The following is a 21,941-nucleotide window of genomic DNA, read 5'->3' on the forward strand; positions in this document are numbered from 1 at the left end:
ACCTAGGGTAAATCATAACCTCAGTCTGCCTCAGGTTCCTCATTTGTTAATAGGGATAATAATAACACTTACCACCTAGGCTGCTTTGAGGATAAAATAATATTTGTCTAATATTATTTGAAAACTTGTAAGTGCTGCATAAATGCTACCTCATATTATTATACCTAGTGATGTCTTGAAATCTTCATGTGAAGAGGTGGTGCAGGCAAAGAATATAACTGAATTCTTGAAGCCTTAGACCACTCCTATGAGTGACAAGTTATTAATGCCTACCAAATTAGAAAAGCTGGTAAGGATCTTACCTCTAAGATTCAGCCCTGGGAGAAGAATCATCCCCTTCTGATTCTATATACCTTGGGATCTGTGCTGCAAAAGAATATTGCCTTGATTAGATAACAAAATTCATTTTTGAGAAAGTACCTGGAACAGGTCAAGCTGTGAGCATCCCCTCTTCCCAAACTCTTCCAGTGCAGGTTCATTTGCTTCAGGACATTGAGTATCATCTATCTGTACAAGCCCTCAGGAAGACAAACATTTCTAAGCCTTACCTGTCTTTTCCTACCTGAACATTTTGCGTAAAATATTACTTTTCACCTTCAGCCTTGAATAAATGTTTGCTGCTTTTCCTTCCTTTTGGTATTCACTCCAAGTTCTTCTTTCAATAGATAATGAAGAGGATTTTACTTCTGCAACCACTTTTTTCCTACATTAATACTCTAGGATTGAGTGCTGACTAATGATTTTCATTAAATCTTATTCAGGATGACTATAGTTTAGTCTCTCAATATGCTTACACATAGGACAGTTCAAATGTATGAAATTACATTTCTATCATAATTAACGATAATTATGCTCCAGCAGTGACAGCTAAACTTTTTTTAGATAGCATGATGGACTTTTACCAGAAATGACTTGTCAATACTGACGATAGCTTACCTTGATCCTAAGGGATATTTATTTTCAATGAGTATAAGACTGAGTTGCATCCTATCCTTTAAACATTTGTTTCTTGCTTCCCATAAAGTCCTAAAGTGGAAGAACAGAAGAATCTCTTGATTTCTGATGTCTTCTTCTCTGTTGTGCTATATGTTAAGGATCTTTTCCCAGTAACTACCTAATTAGCAAATGATCCTTTCTTCCTATCAACAACCTATGGCAGTCATTAGGTTTCTTTATCAGGCCTTAATGTGTTGGCAGTCAATCAAGATGTTTATGGCTACCCCTTCTGAACAACTGACTAATGATGTTAATACTACGGATATCCTTCAAATAGGTTTTTAAGGTTTCACTCAGCCAATTTACATATACTTTCTAATTTGATATTACATCAATTCTCCAAGATAGGTAACTAATTTATTCCATTCTTTTATTCCCATTTTAAAGATGCAGAAATGAGGCTAAAAGAGTTAAGGTACTTTACCAGGGTCATAATGTAAGTTAATTTCTGAGGTAGGATTTTAACTTAAAACTTCTTGACTGTAGGTTTAATGCTCTATCTGTGCATTTCAAGAATTTTTTTTTAAATCAATAAATATTTTGGGCTCTTACTATGTACCAGGCACTATGCTAGGTGGTATCTCACATACCTGATGGGTCTTCTACTTCTCTTCTCCCCAGGGATGTGCAAAGGAATTAAGGAGATAATGCTGTTTGTTGAGGGCATAAAAGAATATGTTAAAGGAGTGCCCTCATTTATCTTCTTTAATTCCTGGACAAGTATGTTGGGGTGTTTTGTTTTGTTTTGTTTTTTACCATTTTCATTTTCTAGCTTTATATAAAACCTCTAGTTTCCCAGTCTGTTCCACCAAGGCTATGTTTGCCCTCCTATTCTCCTGTCCATAACTTACCTAATGTTTATCTTTTTTCTTCAAGGAGCTGCTTCGAGCTAGCTGAAAAGTGGAAATGATCTGATAAACACTTTCACTTTTAGATGCTAATAACTGATAAAAACAATGTTTTGGCTCACAGGGATATTTGCAGTTTAGCTTGGCACACAAAATAGAACCTAGCTATAGAATTTCATGTAGCAGGGATGCTTCAAGAAATGGCTGGTGGTAAGAGGGTCTGTTTGTACACAGAGTGCCTTTGCCTAACAACAGTGATTACATGTCACAAAGTTGGTTTGTATATAATCAAGTTAGCAAGTAGGATTTCAAATTCAATCACAAAACAACCTGAATGGAAAAACACAAAAACGAAAATGTCAAAACAGAACACTAAGTAATTATACTTGTGAAGAGTGACCCCAAGGAAGATATGAAAAATTAATGTATCTTCCCTTCATTGTAGGGATGGGGAACTATGGACACAAGACATTGTTTATAATCTTAGATTGATACCATGTTGATTAACTTTGATGAAATTATACATATATATGTGTGTGTGTGTATGTGTGTGTGTATGAATATATGAATGTATATATATACATATGTGTATATATGTATATATAATATATACAATATATTATATATAAGAATGGGAAAAGTAAATATGTGTATTATATAATGAACATGATATAAAAAGAAACATAAATAAATATCAATAAATTAATCAAATTAAAAATCAAAAGCTTATTCCTACCATTTCTCAGGGAAATATTTCTAGTGCTTTAAACTCCCTCATATCTCAGGAAATTAAGTTGGTTAAAGATGTCTTTGAGACTCAAAGAAAAAAATTGTTTGATAAGTAAATCTTTTGATCAGTTTTCATATTTTTATCAAAGACTAAAGTTTGTGGTTTGTCACAATAATACTTTTTAGTGAGCATTCATATAGCATTTCAAAGTTTGTGAACTCCACAAAAATCCTGAATAGGTTATATTATTATTTCCATTTTAAAGGTGAGGAAATAGAGGCTGAAAAGATTCAATAACTTGCCCACATTCACACAGCTAATGAATGTCTAGGACAGAATTAACATTTAAGTCCATTGTTAAGGGAAACACATTCTGTTGAGTAAAAATAGTCTTATTTCCCCAAATCATGCTACACTTTGTGGTCTCATGCCACTACTCTTATATTTGACTTTAAGTTTTCGGTTTCTTGCTTATATCTGATTCTACTGTGACTCGTCATGCAATTTTTTAAATTATCACTGTCCCTCAGAGCCATGGAATTTCAGAGTTGGGAAAAGGCTCAGAGATGATTTAGTTCAACCTATTTATTGGTGGTTAAAATCCACTTTTATAAACTACTTGACAAGGGTCATCCTGTATTTGCTCAAAAGCCTTCAGTGAAGGGGAAATCATCATGTCACAACATAGCTCATTCTACTTGCAGATAATTCAATTTCTTTCTTTTTTTTTATTAATGTGACAATGGGGATTAAGTGACTTGCCCAGGGTCACACACCTAGTAAGGGTCAAGTGTCAAGTTTCTGAGGCTGTATTTGAACTCAGGTCCTCCTGAATCCAGGGCCCGTGCTTTATCCACTGCACCACCTAGCTGCCCCCAGATAATTCAATTTCTTAGAAAGTTTTTCTTCATGTTAAACCAGAATGTCCCTTTTTGTAATTTCCATCTGCTGTTTCTATTTCCACAAACCAGGGATGAATAGCAAAAAAAAAAAATTTCCATATAACAAACATTTAAATACTTAAAGGCAATTAGCATGTCTAGATTAAGTTTTCTTTTCTCCAGACTGAAGTTCCTTCATGTCTTTCAACTAATCCTCAAGTAGCCTGAACTCTAAACCTTACACTACACAAGTTGACTTCCTATTCTCCAGAATTGTTTTATACTTCTTAAAATATCAGGTCAAAAAAGGAACACAGTACTCGAGATAAGGAGATAAGATGTGACCAGTTTAAAGGACAGAATAAATATCATTCCCCTTGTACTGTGCTCCCATTAATGAAATCTAAGTCTTCATGAACTCTTTTTGTTTTTGTTTTTCCCTATCTCACAACATTAATTCATTTTCTGATTGCTGTTCATTGGAGGCAACTAGGTGGTACAATAACTAAAGCTACTGTGTTTAGAGTAAATTTTAAAACAAAACAATAACAAAATATAACATTGCATATTTATATGTATGAAGTGTGATGACCCAAAAGTGTTATGAGAAAAAGAAACACCTACTCTTCTTTGCAGAGATAGGGTGCAGTGGGCACAGGACATCGCTTTCTTTCTTAGGTGTAGTTATGATATTTGTTAGGTTTGCTAAAATGCTAATTCCTTCCCCCTCCCCTTTTTATTTAAAAATCCTGATTTGAAATCTCACTTCAGGTACTTACTGACTTTGTGACCCTGGGCAAGTCACTTAACCCCAATTGCCTTATAAATCCAGGGCCATCTCCAGTCATCTTGATGCATATCTTGCCACTGGACCAAGATGGCTCTGGAGGAGAGAGTAAGGTTTGTGATCTTGCACAGCCCTCTCTTGCTTAAATCCAATTCATTGGAAGTCATGATATCACTCTGATGTCATGGTCCTCTTTGATAATGAGTAGCAAACTTAACTTCTGTTTGTCCCAGTTCCCTGATCAGGAAAATGGTGATAGTTATAGCACTCACTTCCCAGGGTTGTCAAGAGGGATAAGATATGCATCACTCTTTGCAAATCTTTATGCATTATAAAAATGCTAGTTATTATTAGATATCTTCAGGTATTTTTCAGGCAAACTTCTATCTTACCTTTTCCATTTTTTACTTATGACACTGAGTTTTAGAACCCAAGGATAAGACTTTGTACTTAAATTTTTGTAAATATTACAATTCCTCTTATTGGTTTTGATGCCATTTTTTTCTAGTCTGCCATTTCCAATTCTGAATGTTTATTCTGTGTGGTCAATCGAGCCATTTTTTTTGGCTTTGACTCTCATTCAATACTATGCTTTCTGCTTTAACTTTCTATCCATATTAGGTATTTATGTGTCCCACAAGCATCCTCTACTCTTCAGCAATGAAAGGCTAGTGGTTCAGTCGAATGGTTCTGTGTCAAGATACTTATAAGCTTCCTGACATTGGGCAACTCATCCATCTTTCTGTAAGTCTTAGTTTCCTCATTGGTAAAGTCGGGGGGGGGGGTAATTATGACACTTATCTCAAAGGGTTGTTGTCCAGATGAAATGAGATAACATATAAAGTACTTTGCAAGTCTTAAAGTAGAATGCAGATTCATATAGGTGATGATAATGTGATGATAATGATGATTACCATAATTACCAACCATCACCAAGTTTGAATAAATATTACAAGGCTGTTGCTCATCACTACTGGCTACCTAATATTGGGATGAATGGGAAGGTCACCTAAAAAAAACTACTGACTCTCTTTAACCTATTTTTTGTTTCTGTTTCTGTTTTGTTGTTGTTGTTGACATTCTTTTTTTAATGTTACAAGAGTAAGATGTGCGTCAATATGTAAAAAAAAAGTTTAAAAATAACATCTAATCTATGTTATCTTTAGACTTTTTCAAATAATTTGACCTACAACATTCCCATTTATTTTGTTTCCTGTGAGCCAAATATCAACAATTAATTCATCTTTCCATAATTCTCTCTCTCTCTCTCTCTCTGGTTTTTTTTTGGGAGGGGAGGGCAGGGCAATGAGGGTAAAGTGACTTGCCCAGAGTCACACAGCTATTAAGTATCAAGCATCTGAGGTTGGGTTTGAACTCAGGTTCTCCTGAATCCAGGGCCAGTGCTTTATCCACTGTACCACCTAGCTGCCCCCATAACTCTCAAAAGATTAAGGATTCATAAACATTGTCAAATAAAAGATGAGCTTTTCTAACTCTTACCTATCTCAAATGAATAAACTTGACTGGCTTGAAATTGATCAGAAAAAAATGGTGCTTGAGATCTTATTATTTCAGTTAATTTATTATGTTTTAGTGAAATATACAATTAGAGCATAATAACTTTCTAATGTAACTCAGTAATCCTTTCTTTTTCTCAGAAGGAAAAATAATTTCTGCAAACACAAAATAGCCAGGTTTCAATGCTAACAGAAATACATAAACAGAGGGCTTATTTAGGAGTAATTCAAGCAACTTGTTGAGGCCAAACTATAAAACCCGAATTAAACTGTGATCCTAATCTCTCTCTCCAGAGACTGAGATGATATAAGAGAAATTATGACCCCCCACATGTTGGGGGAAAATGCTTAAATGTTTATTCTTATTATATTTTTGAAGTAAATTTTCATTTATAAAAGCCACTCTGACTGGTGATAGGTGAATGGAAATGGAGTTCTTGAATTCCTAAAATTGTGTTAGAACACATTCAATGGAGACTTGAGCCACTGACAGAGATTAGACACCCTTCAATCCCCTGGTGAACCCAGGAGTAGTGGTGAAAATGTCGTACATCCAGACTCTCAGACAAAGGTAGCCATAGAAATCACTATTACACATGTTTAGTATTATTTAGGAGAAATAAATTCAGATGAATGTAATACATAATACATGCTTTGTAGCATAATTAATTTAATTGAGAATTATTTAATCATGTTCTCTTGGGTAATAAAATACTCTTTTACCAGTAGGGTGGGAACTTTTTTTCTTAATTTCTAATCATGCTGTACTTTTCTTCATATATAAAATGGATGAAAGTGACTTAGTATGATTAGGACATGGACTTCAATTCTCCTTCCCTTCCTAGACCTTAACCAACAAAGGAAATAAATTTTCTTTAATATAGCCAAACTTTCATTGTCAGAATGTTTATCTGATATTATAAGCTCAATCTGTTGTTATAAAAAATTATTTGGGACATGTTGTAATTCTATGGTCCACATAGATCATAAACTTTTTGAGAGTAAAAGGGCCTTAGAGAACATTCAGTCCATTCTCTTCTTTTGAATGGTAAACAAATGGAGGCTCAAAGAGGTCTTAAAATGATACAGCTAGCTAGTAACAGGACAGATTTTATCTCAAGTCTTGTGTCAAAGGCCAAGATTCCTTTGTCTAAATCAATGTTATCAAACTAAAATAGAAACAGGTCTCCTAATCTGTGTATAATATTCCTGATAGGCTGCTTTTTAACTTAATCTTAAAATGAAACATTATCTATGTTTTATGGTATGTTTATTTATTTTGTTCAATATTTCATAATTATCCAGTTCAGGCTGTGCTAAGGGGTTTTGTGGCCATGTGACAACTTTGGTTTACAATGAATTCCTGTAGTAAATGTAAATGCTTTTCCAATGGCCTGAATTTCCAAGATCTGATTCTTAGTCTCATCAGATGGCCTATCTGGGATAAAATGATTTTTCTTAATCAGGAGAAGTTTCTATTTTTATTTATTTTAGTTTTATATAGTTAATCCTGGTGCTATATCAAATTATAAATACATGTCAGCAATAGAACATTATTTTTTACATTATTTTATCAAAAGATTCATTGAAAAATACTTCTTAATCTCAGGTGCTGATCATGCTATGTTTGTACTTTCCCCCATTTTCCCAAGATCATATATAATTGGGACAAGATTATTCCGTAAATATGACTAAAGTTAAAACAATCACACTCTCTTTTCCTTTACCCCTCTTAGATATTTATTTGGCGGAATGACAGAGTTTGAATATGGTAGCATTTATTGAGTGCGAACTGAGTCCCATCGAAAATGAATTAACATGTAGCAACAGTCAGGTATCAAATGAATTATTAAAGTGAAAAGTAACAAATACTCTGATTTCTGGGTACCATTTTTGCTACTCTACCTCATGAAAGATGAAAATGCTACTTTGTAAGTTTATAGGATTCACTATTGGTGTAGTCAGGTATGTGGATCAGTATATGCGTTATGTATGGCTAAAGACCAAGAATCACCATATGCGTTGCTGGGATCCCAACACCTCTGAATGCTAATTCAGGTGATTTTTGACATAGGTTATGCTGAGAGAATTTTCTGTTTCTCAGAAGACACCACCAGCACCACCACCATCATCATCATCAAACACCAGCAAATGTTCTATGGCTATTACTCATGACCTGCAGGATCATTTTGTTATCTTGTGATGGACAGATTAGCAACTTGACACATAAGACTGCCCCCAACACAAAAAACAGGAACTCACATGAAAATCTTTTTGAAAAAACCACCAGAAATGAAAGATTATGCCACTTTCATTCCTGAATCCCAAAACAGCTCATTCTTCTCTCTCTGTCTCTCTCCTGTGTGTGTCTGTCTCTCTGTTTCTTTTCCTGTCTCTCCCTACTTCTCAGTGTCTCTCTTTTCCTCTATCTCTATTTCTTTCCTTGACTATCTGTCTGTTTCTCTCTGTCTCCTACAAAAATCAGTTCTACCAGCAAAGTTATTCAAATTTTAGCATAAGCTGGTAAGAAATTCTCCAAGGTTTTATCCACTGGCTACAAATAGCCCTAGCATGGGAGTGAGACCATACCTTCCTCAGAACTTCTGGCAGAACTTTCCCCCAACTATGTCCCAGGCTAAATTGCACCACTTGCCTTATGGTAGAACTACACTAATAGGAAGGAACAATAGTGAGCAAATTAAATATTTTGCTTTCATTTACATTTCATTTTTTACAATTAATTTCTGGATATTTAAGGCTTTCTGCTTCTATCATAATGGTACACAGGAAAATGTTCTGACCCTATTAATTTTGTGTGATATACAAGGCATTTAAAAAAAAACAAATCTATGTTAAAATACTAGTCCATTTTCATTTAATAATATTTTTAATCAAGAGAGAAATATTTAATTCCCATTGTTTAGCTGCTAAACTATCTTTCTAAGTTTCAAAACCAACTGTTTTCCTTTCCAAAAAAAGAGGGAAAAATTAACATTGAGAGCTTGTTACAATTCCCCTCCCACATCACCACTTAAATTAATTCTTCTTCTTACATCTATTCATTCATATATTAGGTATGTCATTATTCTATATTTTGTTCATGCATCAAGTATGTCATTTAATATTCTACACAAATGATTACAATTAAAATAGAGCAAAACTAAAAATTACACTCAATCATGAAAGAGACACATTTCCTTTTCTAGATATTGCTTCAAAGATTGTCATACCCTCTCCATTTTCTATTAACTGATATTGCTGAATTAAATTCTTATTTTCCTCCTTCCTTAACTTGAGTGGGGGTAAAAAGCTCATTTTATAAAGCTCTCCAGATTCCTATAATTGGTGACACAATTTTAAAATTAAAAAAAAAGTCACACAGTTTCCTCAACCCTTCCTTTGTAAAGTTCACAAATGGAAAGGAAGCATCAAATATATCATAATTAAAGGCAAGGTTTTCAAGTGTCACTTTTGATGTGTTACTAAAAGTGATTTTAAACTTTTTAGTTTCCCTCATGACTGAGCTAGACATATTAGTATGAGGACTTCCCTTTGAATGTCCATCTCATGAATAGTTAAATACTGAGAATTTAATGAAGGCAGTGCTTGAAACACTGTTAGAATAAAGATATACTTACATCTTACATTTTATTTCAGATAGTACTTGGCAATTATTACTGAATACATGATGTTTGATCATAATATACAACTCATCAATGTGTTAAATCTCTTACTGGAGTAATTACATTTTATTCTCTAAATACTCTTACAGGGGGAGTAGGAGGTTATTCTCTTTAGTTTTCATAACTTTTAATATTAAAACTAAATCTCATACTTAAACTCTTACTTTGCAGATGCTATGAAAAAAACACTCAGAAAACTGCCCATATCTAATAATTCTAAGCTATGTGTCTCCAAATGCAAATACAATCATGAAAATCAGGATGATAGTAAATGAGACACCATAACAACAAATAGAATGCTGATTTGGGGCAAGGAAGAATTGTGTTCAGATTCTATATCTGACAATTACTAGATTTGTGACCATGGATAAGTCACTTAATATTCACATACCTTGGTTATCTCACAAGGACTTATGTTTCCCCATGTCCAACTTGGGATCTACTTTGATGGAGAGAATTCCTACATTAGGGATTCTCTACCCTGGTAAAGTCACATATGTTTTGTGCATTTTCAAAGTAGCAGTAAAAATAATGACAATATTGTGCTTTTCAATGACATTTTAAAGTTTAAAATGCATTTTCATTGATGGTGTTATATTTGAAGAAAGGCAATTCTTTATCATATAAGACAATTCTCTATCAGGTATAAGCAAGCCCTTTATTGTATTATCATAAGAATGAAATCTATTTTTCAAATGCACTTTTTTGGTGGAAAACAGATTAGTATAGTTTCAAATTGCTAGTGAAGAGAAAAAGTGATAGTTGGGATCCCCCCCACACACACACACACACACACTTTCTCTCTCCTATTGTCCTACATATACCAATCAGATCATGAGAGGTTAAAACAGAGGAGTTGCTTAGCAACTGGAAGCAAATGGTGGTTGATGATTTCTTAGTTATTGCTATCCTTTCCTCACAATTGCTATGATGTCTAAACATTGGAAGTTACATTGGGTATTTTAAATCTGAAAGCAAATAAGAAAAGGAATACTCAGCTGTCAACAAAGGAGCAATCTGAGACCCTCCAGTGTATGAAGAACTCACCAGAGAAATATTTTTTAAAGTTTCTCTCTCACTCCTCAGGAAAAAGACACACCCTTGAACACGAAAATGGAAGGCAATTAACTCAATCTTTCCCTACTCATTTCTACAAGAAATAATGGCATGTAAAATTACTTTCTTCTTGTATATTCCATAATGACCTTGTGGTGCTGATATGCTAATGTATTTAAATGAGACATTCTGTTTCAAAAACCCACTAGCAGAGATTAAAATATGCCAGTACACTAAAAATAGCAATATTTTGGAATGGGAATATAAATTTAACTATGTTCATCAACCTGAAATATGGTAGCAGAGCTGGGGAAACATTCACCTTGTTAAAATCCCTGAACAGGAAGACCCCAGTCCCACAGACCTTTGATGATGTAAAAATATGCAACAAGATGTGTCTCCATAAAAAAATCCAGAAATATGCAAAGCCCAAGTAAGAGTTTAGGTAATAAAAATGGACTTGATCTTGTCTGTATCCATTTAAATGAGTTGAAGTATCACATGTTCATCTCATACATTTGACAGCCAATCACTTTTATGGATAAACTTTACCATTTTTTCTTTGCTACAGAAATATATTTCTCCGTGTGTCTGGCAGCTAGATAATGTAGTGGATAGAGCACTGGCTCTGAAGGTGGGAGGGCCTGAATTAAAATCTCACCTCAAGCACTTACTAGCTGTGTGACCCTGGGCAAGTCACTTAACCTCTATTGCTAAATACCTAGTAAACTGATCAGAAGATAGGACCATAATTTGGGGAAAAAATCTTGATATGTGATATTAAGGGAAGACTTTCTTTTATTTGACTAAGTTTTTATAAGCTGAAAGCATTGAGGCAGAAGGGAGTATGAGACTTTGTGTGTGTGTGTGTGTGTGTGTGTGTGTGTGTGTGTGTGGTTTTCCTTCATTCCCAAAGAGGACCATGACATTGGGCTGATGTCATGACTTGCAGTGAATTGGATTTAAGTGAGGGAGGGCTGTGAAAAGTCACCAACTTCATTCTCTCCTCCAGACCCATCTGGGTCCACTGGCAAGATATACATCAGCATGACTAGAAATGGCCCCAGATGTTTAAGGCAATTGGGGTTAAGTGACTTGCCAGGGTCATACTGTTAGTAACTCTCTGTTACATTTTATACACTAATAGTTTGGTGGCTAATTTCAGAAATTCATTTTTTACTATTTCCAAGTTCTTGTCAAAGTTTTCAGCCACAGGATCACTTCAAAAGTACACTGATGTTATCCAATAATTGTGACATCCTAGGGCAAATTCTCTGTATCTCCTGAATGTGGCTCTTCTTAAATTAGTCAATAAAGTCAATGGTCTATAAACATTTATTAAGTGCCTACTATGTGCTATGCATTGTACTAGATGTTAGGATACTTCAGTACTTGCTAATTACTAAGAATGTAATTTAGTCTTCTCTCCACAACTATCTTTGGATAAGGATTTTGGTAGTAAACTCTTTGACATAGATATACTATGGTGAACTTTTGATGTTTTTACTGGAAAAAATAAATACAAGTCTTTCTTGTTCCCCTCCATCTTTCCCCGAAATCTAGAAATTAGATAAAATTAGAATTTTTTTTCTGAGTTTCCTCCAGTTTTTTTTTTCTATAAGATCTACAAGCTAAAGAACCTAGTTGAATTGTTATTATGCCATTAATGTGTATCCTGGTGTGTCATCATAAAAACATGCTGGAGAGTTGTAAACTATGTTTTCTGACAGTTCCATGATTATTGGATGAGGTCAAAAGAATTAACCTTAGTCCCTGTTGGTTCACTGCTATATATGAAGATAAAGCAAAATGATTTAAACAACTTGAAAATATTGATTCATTTTTGTGCTTTATGTTACTCAAATTGTTTTATTTTAAAACTAATATTTGTGAATAAAACTTTGTGTGGTGACCTACAGGATGAAAAAACATCAATAAGGGAGAAAGGAAGGAGGGAGGAATGTGAAAAGAAGAATAGAAGGAAGGGAGGAATGAAGGGAAGAATGAAGGAAGGAAATGGACACAAAGGAAATGGGAAATAAAATGATAAAATAAGGAAGAGAGAAAGGGAAGGAAAGGGGAAAAGGAATGAAGGATGGAAGGAAAGAAGGAAGGGAGGAAGGGAGAAAAGAAATTAGTGTTTATTAAATGGCTACTATATACCAGCTACAGAGAATACTTACCTAAGCACTTTAGCAATATTTCATTTCTTCCTCAGAACCACCTACGAGGGATGTGCCAGAAGATGTCATGCAGTACAAAATATAAATTCCAGCAAAATTAGTAGCAAATGAAAACTTATAAATAAATTCAGAAAGGAAAATATTTAAATACTATATGTTATAGTAATTAACAAGGAAAACATAATCAAAATATGAAGGCTTATATAGAGAATTAAAATGTCTAGCTAAATAATGTTTGGATTAGAGAATAAAGTATAGAAAATGTAGATAATATTAAAGATAATGGCAATAGAGTAGTCCAGATGAGAATTAATGAGGTGAATCCAAGACAAGATTCAGAGGTAAAGTTATACTCTTGAAAGCATATTTTGACAAAAGAGGTATTATTTATTAGTTGAATTTAGCATGTCTATAATGTATAAAGAAAACATTTTTTAAAATGGAGAAATCCATAGGTTGCAAAAAAATGATAAATATAACAAAAAAGAAGACTTTTACAAAGCCTAATAAAACTGATAAACAAATAACTGATAAATGTTTATGTAAAGGAAAAAGCAATTTATCAGAAATAATATTTTAAATAAACAAAATATATCACATCTTACTATGCTTAGTGATATGCAACAAGAAATTGACACATATTTACAAAATATAAATAAACCTCACTGAAAAATTAAAAAAAAACTTTTATAAGCCTATTTCAAAAGATGAAATTAACTGGAATATTAATGATCTACCATGTCAACAAACTTTACAAATAATATATTTGTAAGTGAATTATTTAAATGTTCAAGGAATAATCCCTTTATTGTATTTTGTCAAATAAAAAAAAGAAAGTGTTCTTCCCAAATTTTTTCTATGTCCAAAATTATTCTGACCTTTAAACTTAAAAAAAAAGAAAGTCATGGTCAATATTATTTATGTATAGTATTAAATAATTAATAATATCATTTTGAATAATGTTAACTAATCCCACTGTTAAACATTAATAAATATCAAAACCATTAATGACTGGCATGCATATGTCATGGGAGGATTATGGGCCCTGGTCACCCCAACAATTCTCCGGGGGGTTCAAGGAACTTTTTCCTTGAAACCTCAGGGGTTTTCCCTTCAAATCAAGTAGGCCTCTCCTTGAACACAATCAAGGACACACACACTCACCTAACAGAGATAAGCGGCACAGATTGAACTGAGCATGCTCCAGGACCATCACCCCACATGCCAGTCCTCCTAAGCATCTGGATGAGGTAATCCAGGAGAAGACCACCTGGAACCACCCATCAGCAGACTGCTTAGACCCATCAGGACAAAGTTGACACCCACCACCAGATCTCTCACGAGGGATTCTTCCTACCACAGCGCAACGCGGGAAGACCACCAGCCCCTCACCCAATAAGAGACTCTTACCCACCCCCCATCTAAACCCTATAAAATGGCACCCCACAAGTCAGTTGGGGGGAAAGCGTTTTGTTCTGGCAAAACCTTCCTCCTGGCTGGTTTCTCTTGTACCCCAATAAACCTGTTCCCTTATTCCTGATTAGGTCTTGTGCGAGAGTGTAATTCTTTACAGAGGAATCCTAAGGACCCACGTGCTTTCTCCTATCAGTTTCCCCTTATCACATATATAATAATATTAATTAATAACACAAATAACCACAACAGTAATAACAACATTGGTCAATAATATTACTCATGCAAAAATGATAATCAAAATGCCATTTAATACAAAATATAAACACAATAATAAATAATTTCAATAAGGCTACTTCTGTATTTTCTAAGATCTGTAATTTATTTTGTGGTCAGTCCCTCCACCAAAAAAAAATAAATTAAAAGATGAAACCCTTCTAAAACAATGGATCTTTGAAAAATCATTTTTTGATTAAACCAATGAAGACTTTTCTGAACTTACCTAGGGTAGTAGTGAGATGTTACATATAATATAGAGTTTGGCACTGGGACCACAGTCAGTCCTTAACATGTTGGTTAGTCCTAGCAGAGCTTAAAATCTTCCTGCAGAGCCCTTGAGAACAGCTATCTCTGGGAAAAACAAACAAACAAAGGAATAACAACAAGGAAAAAAAAACAGACATTGAGGATGTAGCAAAAATGAGAGGATACTCTACACTTGAGACTGAAGAGGCTAGTTCTTTCCCAGGACTATTTAAGGGTGTCTGCAAATAGCTTCAGGATTGATGTTGGTGAGAAAGTGCTTAGAAACCAGCAGAGACTTGGTAAACAAAGGCTATTTGAAGAATTAGCATTTGAACTAAGTCCTTGGGAATCAATACATCAGTTAAGAATAAGAGGAATCAGCTTGCAATATAGAAAGAAATTTAAACACAGGAGCTTAGAAAGAATGTATGAAAAGAGAGTGAGTGCTGTTGCACCCTGGCTTGACACTCTCTAAACCATAGGTCTGAGGGGAGAATTCATCGAGCTCATCCTGAGCTATTTGTAAAGATATTACTTATGGCTGGGAGAGAAACAAGGTGACCTGAGTAATTGGAATGCACCTCTGAGTGATAGTTTCAAATAAATAATGATGAATTGTTGTAGTATATTAGTGTATGACCAATAAGAATATACACACATATATATTTATATATTAAATTAAATATTGAAACATAATTGAACTTTGATAAAATGTAACATGCTTATTTTTATTTTTTTTTTGGTTTTTGGCAGGGCAATGGGTGTTAAGTGACTTGCCCAGGGTCACACAGCTAGTAAGTGTCCAGTGTCTGAGGTCAGATTTGAACTCAGGTACTCCTGAATCCAGGGCCAGTGCTCTATCCACTGTGCCACCTAGCAGCCCCAACATGCTTATTTTTTTAAAAGTTAAACATAGAATTAGAAATATTTTCTTTATCTTGATGAAAAGCATGCATTTGAAATGGAGTATTTTATTTGAAATTTTATTTGACATCAACTCTTTCTTTCCAATCTCACTAGTATTTTTTTCCAGTTACAATAAAGATAGTTCTAAACATTTTCCCATATATTTAGAATTTTATTTTCCCCCAATTACATGTAAAATCAATTTTAATGCCCATTTTTAAAACTCTGTGGTCCAAATTATCTTCTTCCCTCCCTCCCTACTTCCACCCCCACTTAAGAATGCAAGCATTTCAATACAAGTTAAACTTTGCTGCAGGGTAAAATAGATTAATATACCCAATTGGGTGTGTATGTTATTCCTTCTTTGAGCCAATTCTGATGACAATAAGGTTCACTCACTCCCCAGCACATACCCCCATCTTTCAATCCACAGTATAAACTTTTTCTTGCTTCTTCTATGAAAGATAAATTACCCCCATTCTACCTCTCGATTTCATTTTCTCTCAATGCAATCATCTCTCACCCTTTAATTTTATTTTTGTTAAAATATATCAGCCCTTCATATTCAAGTCACACCCGTGGGCTCTGTTTAATATACTCCCTCCACCTGATTTAATAACGAGAAATTTCTTATGAGTTACAATTATCATTGATAAGGGGAAACTGATAGGAGAAAGCACGTGGGTCCTTAGGATTCCTCTGTAAAGAATTACACTCTCGCACAAGACCTAATCAGGAATAAGGGAACAGGTTTATTGGGGTACAAGAGAAACCAGCCAGGAGGAAGGTTTTGCCAGAACAAAACGCTTTCCCCCCAACTGACTTGTGGGGTGCCATTTTATAGGGTTTAGATGGGGGGTGGGTAAGAGTCTCTTATTGGGTGAGGGGCTGGTGGTCTTCCCGCGTTGCGCTGTGGTAGGAAGAATCCCTCGTGAGAGATCTGGTGGTGGGTGTCAACTTTGTCCTGATGGGTCTAAGCAGTCTGCTGATGGGTGGTTCCAGGTGGTCTTCTCCTGGATTACCTCATCCAGATGCTTAGGAGGACTGGCATGTGGGGTGATGGTCCTGGAGCATGCTCAGTTCAATCTGTGCCGCTTATCTCCGTTAGGTGAGTGTGTGTGTCCTTGATTGTGTTCAAGGAGAGGCCTACTTGATTTGAAGGGAAAACCCCTGAGGTTTCAAGGAAAAAGTTCCTTGAACCCCCCGGAGAATTGTTGGGGTGACCAGGGCCCATAATCCTCCCATGACATCATTTTCCCATGGAGGAATGTAAACAGTTTAACCTTTTAATATCCCTTATTATTTCTATTTCCTATTTATCTTTTTATGCTTCTCTAGAGTTATGTATTTGAAAGTCAAATTTTCTATTCAGCTTGGTTCCTTTCCTCTGGAATGCCTGAAAGTCCTCTTTCTTTTCTTTTTTCTTTTTTTATGGTGAGGCAATTGGGGTTAAGTGACTTGCCCAGGGTCACACAGCTAGTAAGTGTCTGAGGACAGATTTGAACTCAGGTCCTCCTGAATCCAGGGCCGGTGCTTTATCCATTATGCTGCCTAGCTGCCCCTGAAAGTCCTCTTTCATTGAATTGCCATTTTCCCCCTGAAGTATTATACTCAGCCTTGATGGATAGCTGATTCTTGGTTCTAATTCCAGTTCCTTTTCCCTCTGGAGTATCATATTCCAAGTCCTCTGATACTTTTATGTAGAAGCTGCCAAATCCTGTGTCATCCTGACTGTGACTCCATAGCACTTGAATAGCCTCCCACTAGCTACCTGCAATATTTTCTCTGTGACACGGGAGCTCTGGAATTTGACAATACTATTCCTGGAAGTTTTCATTTTAGGATCTCTTTCAGAAGGTGATTGGTGGATTCCTTCATTGTCTATTATAGCTTCTGGTTCTAGAATGGCAGGCCAATTTTCCCTGATAATTTCTTGGAAGATGAGGCTCTTTTTTTGGTCATAGCTTTCAGGTAGTCCAATAAATTTCAAATGATCTCTCCTGGATCTATTTTCCATGTCAGGGGTTTTTCCAATAAGATATTGCAGATTGCCTTCTATATATTTTTTCTTTACTTTGGTTTAGTTTTATTGTTTCTTGATTTATCATGAAGTCACTAGCTTCCATTTGTTCAATCCTAATTTTTAAGGAGGTATTTTCTTCAGAGAGCTTTCATTCTTTTATTTCTTTTTTTGGGGGGGGGGGCAGCAATGAGGGTTAAGTTACCTATTCAGTGTCAGACAGCTAATAAGTGTTAAGTGTCTGAGGACAGACTTGAATTTGGGTCCTCCAGAATCCAGGGCCAATGTTTTATCCACTATACCACGTAGCCGCCCCTTCAGAGAGCTTTCATATCTACTTTTCCATTTTGTGAATTTGGCTTTTCAAGGATTTCTTTTCCTCATTGGCTTTTTGTACTTCTTTTACCATTTGGCCAAGTCTGGTTTTTAAGTTATTATTTTCTTCAGTATAAATATATATATATATTATGTGTGTGTCTGCTTTTCTAAGCTATTGACTTTTTTCATGACTTTTGCATCACTGTCATTTCTCTTTCCATTTTTCCCTACCTTTCTTTATATTCTCTCTTTTTAATTTATTAAAAACCCCCTCTCTTGTACTGGAATAATTATGTGTAGATGAGTATAATAGATATCTGCTATAATGCAGTTTATTCATATATCCATGGTTAGATCAGTTATTGGTCAATTTCTGCATATCCTCTCCCCATAATATGCCCCAATGAAAAAAGAAACTATATTTTATATGGTAGAGCATAACTCTAGAATTAGCAAGGACATTTGAAATCATTTAGTACAATTGCCTCACCTTAAAAATGAGGAGAGTGAGCATTAAGAAGGTAAAGAGAATTGTCCACTCCTACAGGCAGTAAATGGTAGGCCTGGGATTCAAATTCAGGTCCTGTGACCCCAACTTCAGTGCTATTTACACTACACCACTTTGCCTTTATTTTTGTTTGCTTGTTTGTTTTTGAGGGGCAATGAAGGTTAAGTGAGTTGCCCAGGGTCACACAGCTAGTAAGTGTCAAGTGTTTGAAGCAAGATTTGAACTCAGGTCTTCCTAAATCCATGAGAAGTGCTTTATATATTGTGCCACCTAGCTGCCCCCCCAACTTTGCCATTAAATTTTTAAAATTTTTTCCTCATCTGTTTATAATTTTACTTTCAAAATTACATGTAAAAACAAATTTTGACATCCATTTTTTTTTTTGTGAGGCAATTGGGGTTAAGTGACTTGCCCAAGGTCACACAGCTAGTAAGTGTCAAGTGTCAGGGTCCGGATTTGAACTCAGGTCCTCCTGAATCCAGGGCCGGTGCTCTATCCACTGGGCCACCTAGCTGCCCCTGACATCCATTTTTAAGACTTTGTGTTCTGTCTTCTCTTCCTCCCTCCCTTCCCACCCCCTATCCCAAGAACTCAAGCAATGAGATAGAAGTTATACATAAGTAGTCATGGAAAACATTTACATATTAACTAGGTTGTTAGAGAAAACAGATAAAACCAAAACTTCAGATTAAAAAATTGTCAAAAAAAAGTGTTTCAATCTGTTTTCAGATACCATCAGTTCTTTTTCTGTAGATGGATTGTAATTTTCATAAGGTCTTCAAAGTTGTATTGGATCATTGCCTTTGTGGTAAAAAGTTTTAACAGTTGGTTAGCAATAATGGAGAGAGGCCAGTTTTTTTAAGGACCACCCTTTTGGGGAGGAGACCAATGGCATGAGCTACGCACACCAGTCTGCCTGCTAAGCACTCGACTTCTGGAGTGCGAGCTTAAAAGGCAAGGAGAGAATGGAAGTGGGTTCTCTTTCCTGCTCTGCTGGTCCCCTGGATGCACTGCACAGACAGACACTGACTGGAGTTCAACTAGGCCTGGCTCATGGTTAGCAGCACACACTTGACTCGGTCTCTCTCTCTCCTCAAAGGTGGCCTTGGGCTTTTGGTGAGTTTTATATGGAATATAGACTAAGCTTAGACTTAAGACTATTTGTTTTGTATTTCTACTTTCCTATCCCTCTAATCAACATCACCTGGTAACTACCACGCAATAAAAGCTCTAACTAGAAAGCCAGAAGCTTCTTCCATTTACTAGTCTGGGAGATAAATTAAGGGAAAAGTTAAAGAGGAGAGATTTATGATCTAATATCCAATTTTAAATCTCACACTTTTATGAAAATAACCACCTCCTTCCCATCAGATCATCTTACACTATTGCTGTTATTTTGTATACAGTACATTTCACTCTGCTTCAGCTCATGTAGGTCTTTCCAGGTTTTCCTGATAGTGACCTGTACATCATAAGTTTTATATAGTACCTTAAACTTGACAAAGAATTTCCTTCACAATAGCCCAGGAGAGTAGGTAGGTACCATATATTTTTCCATTATAATCAATCATCATAATTATTTCCCTCCATCCTATTCCCTTCCCATGATATTTACTCTATTTTTTATCTTCTTTTACCCTATTTCTTCTCAAAAGTGTGTTACTTCTGAGTGCCCTCTCCCCCACTCTGCCCTCCCTTCCTTCACTCTTTCCTCCTTATCCTCTTCCCCTCCTACTCTCCTGTAGGGTTAAATAGATTACTCCTCCCAATCGAGTGTGTATGTTATTCTGTGTTCTAAATTTTTCTTCCTCCCTCCCTCCTCAACGCTCCCTATGAAATCAAGCAATTCAATGTCATACATATGCAGTTATAAAGAACATCTTCACATTCCTTGAAAGTGTTTTGCTTTTTACTGCTGCCACCCCCAATATACCCTTCATTCCTTATCCTATTCTCCCCCATCTCCTTCCCCTCCCACTTTTATTCAGAACAAAAATATATTACTATTCCCACTTGAGTACACATGTTATTCCCTCTTTGAACCAATTCTGATGATAGTAAGGTTCACTCACTCCCCCACTCCTTCCCCCTCTTGCCCATCCCTCCATAAGCTTTTGTTTTTGTTTTTTTTTTCTTTTTTCGGTAAGGCAATTGGGGTTAAGTGACTTGCCCAGGGTCACACAGCTAGTAAGTGTTAAGTGTCTGAGGCCGGATTTGAACTCAGGTACTCCTGACTCCAGGGCCGGTGCTTTATCCACTGCGCCACTAGCTGCCCCCCTCCATAAGCTTTTTTCTTGTATCCTTCATGTGAGCTACCTCCCTCCAGTCCACCTCTCTCCTTCCCCCTCCCATAGTGCATTCCTCCTATCCCTCAAATCTATTTAAATGATGTCATCATGGATTATCTAGGTGGCACAGTGGACAAAGTACCAGCCCTGGACCCAGGTGGATCCAGGCCCAAATTTGGCCCCAGACATAAGACACCACCCTGCTTGTCCCACAAAGAACAAGGATACACAAAAATAAATGTTTTACAGATATCCTCCCTTCATATTCAGTTCAAATCTGTGTTCTCTGTCTAAATGTATTCCTTCCAGCTGCCCTAATGCTGAGAAAGTTCTTATGAGTTAGAAGTATTATCTTCCCCAATAGGAATGTAAACAGTTTAATCTTTTATTATCCCTCATGATTTCTTTTTCCTTTTTACCTTTTTATACTTCCCTAGGGTCTTGTATTTGAAACTCAAATTTTCTTTTCAGTTCAGGTGTTTTCATTACAAATGTCTGAAAATACTCTTTTTCATTAAAATCCCATTGTTTTCTAAAAGACTATACTCGGTTCTGCTGGGTAGGTGATTTTTGGCTGTAGTCCCAATTCCTTTGCCCTCTGGAATATCATATTTCATGCCCTCTGGTCCTTTAATGTTGATGCTGCTAGATTTTATTTTATCCTTACTGTATCTCCACAGTATTTGAATTCCTCTTTTCTAGCAGTGTGAAATATTTTCTCCTTGACCTGGGTTCTCTGGAATTTGGCTATAATATTCCTGGAGGTTTCTTTTTGGGATCTCTTTCTGGAGGTGAACAGTGTATTCTTTCAATTTCTATTTTACCTTCTGCTTCTAGAATATCAGGGCAGTTTTCTCAGACAATCTCTTTAAAGATGCTATCTAAACACTTATTTTGGTCATGGTTTTCAGGTAGTCCAATGATTTTCAAATTATCTTTCCTGGATCTGCTGTTTTTCCAAGGAGATATTTCATATTGCCCTCTATTTTTTTATTCACTTGGATTTGTTTTACTGTATCTTGGTTTCTCATAAAGTAACTAGCTTCCATTTACTCAATCCTAATTCTTAGGCAATAATATTCTTCAGAGAGCTTTTGTATGTCCTTTTCCATTTGGCTTTTCAAGCTGTTTTTCTCATCACTCTCCTTCATCACTCTCATTTCTCTCTCCATCTTTCCTCTACCTCTCTATATCTTCCTTCTATCTCTCCTACTTACTCTTCAAAGTCCCTTTTGCACACTTCCATGGCCTGAGACCGATTAATATTTTTTCTTGGAAGCTT

At 35.6% G+C, this 21,941-nt stretch overlaps 1 pseudogene; it reads left to right on the forward strand.

Moving 5' to 3' along the window:
• LOC122738289 overlaps positions 1-21,941 on the forward strand; it is a 42,415-nt pseudogene that overhangs the window by 13,486 nt on the left and 6,988 nt on the right.

Source organism: Dromiciops gliroides, chromosome 2 (assembly GCF_019393635.1).
Source record: "Dromiciops gliroides isolate mDroGli1 chromosome 2, mDroGli1.pri, whole genome shotgun sequence".
Classification (NCBI taxonomy): Eukaryota; Metazoa; Chordata; class Mammalia; order Microbiotheria; family Microbiotheriidae; genus Dromiciops; species Dromiciops gliroides.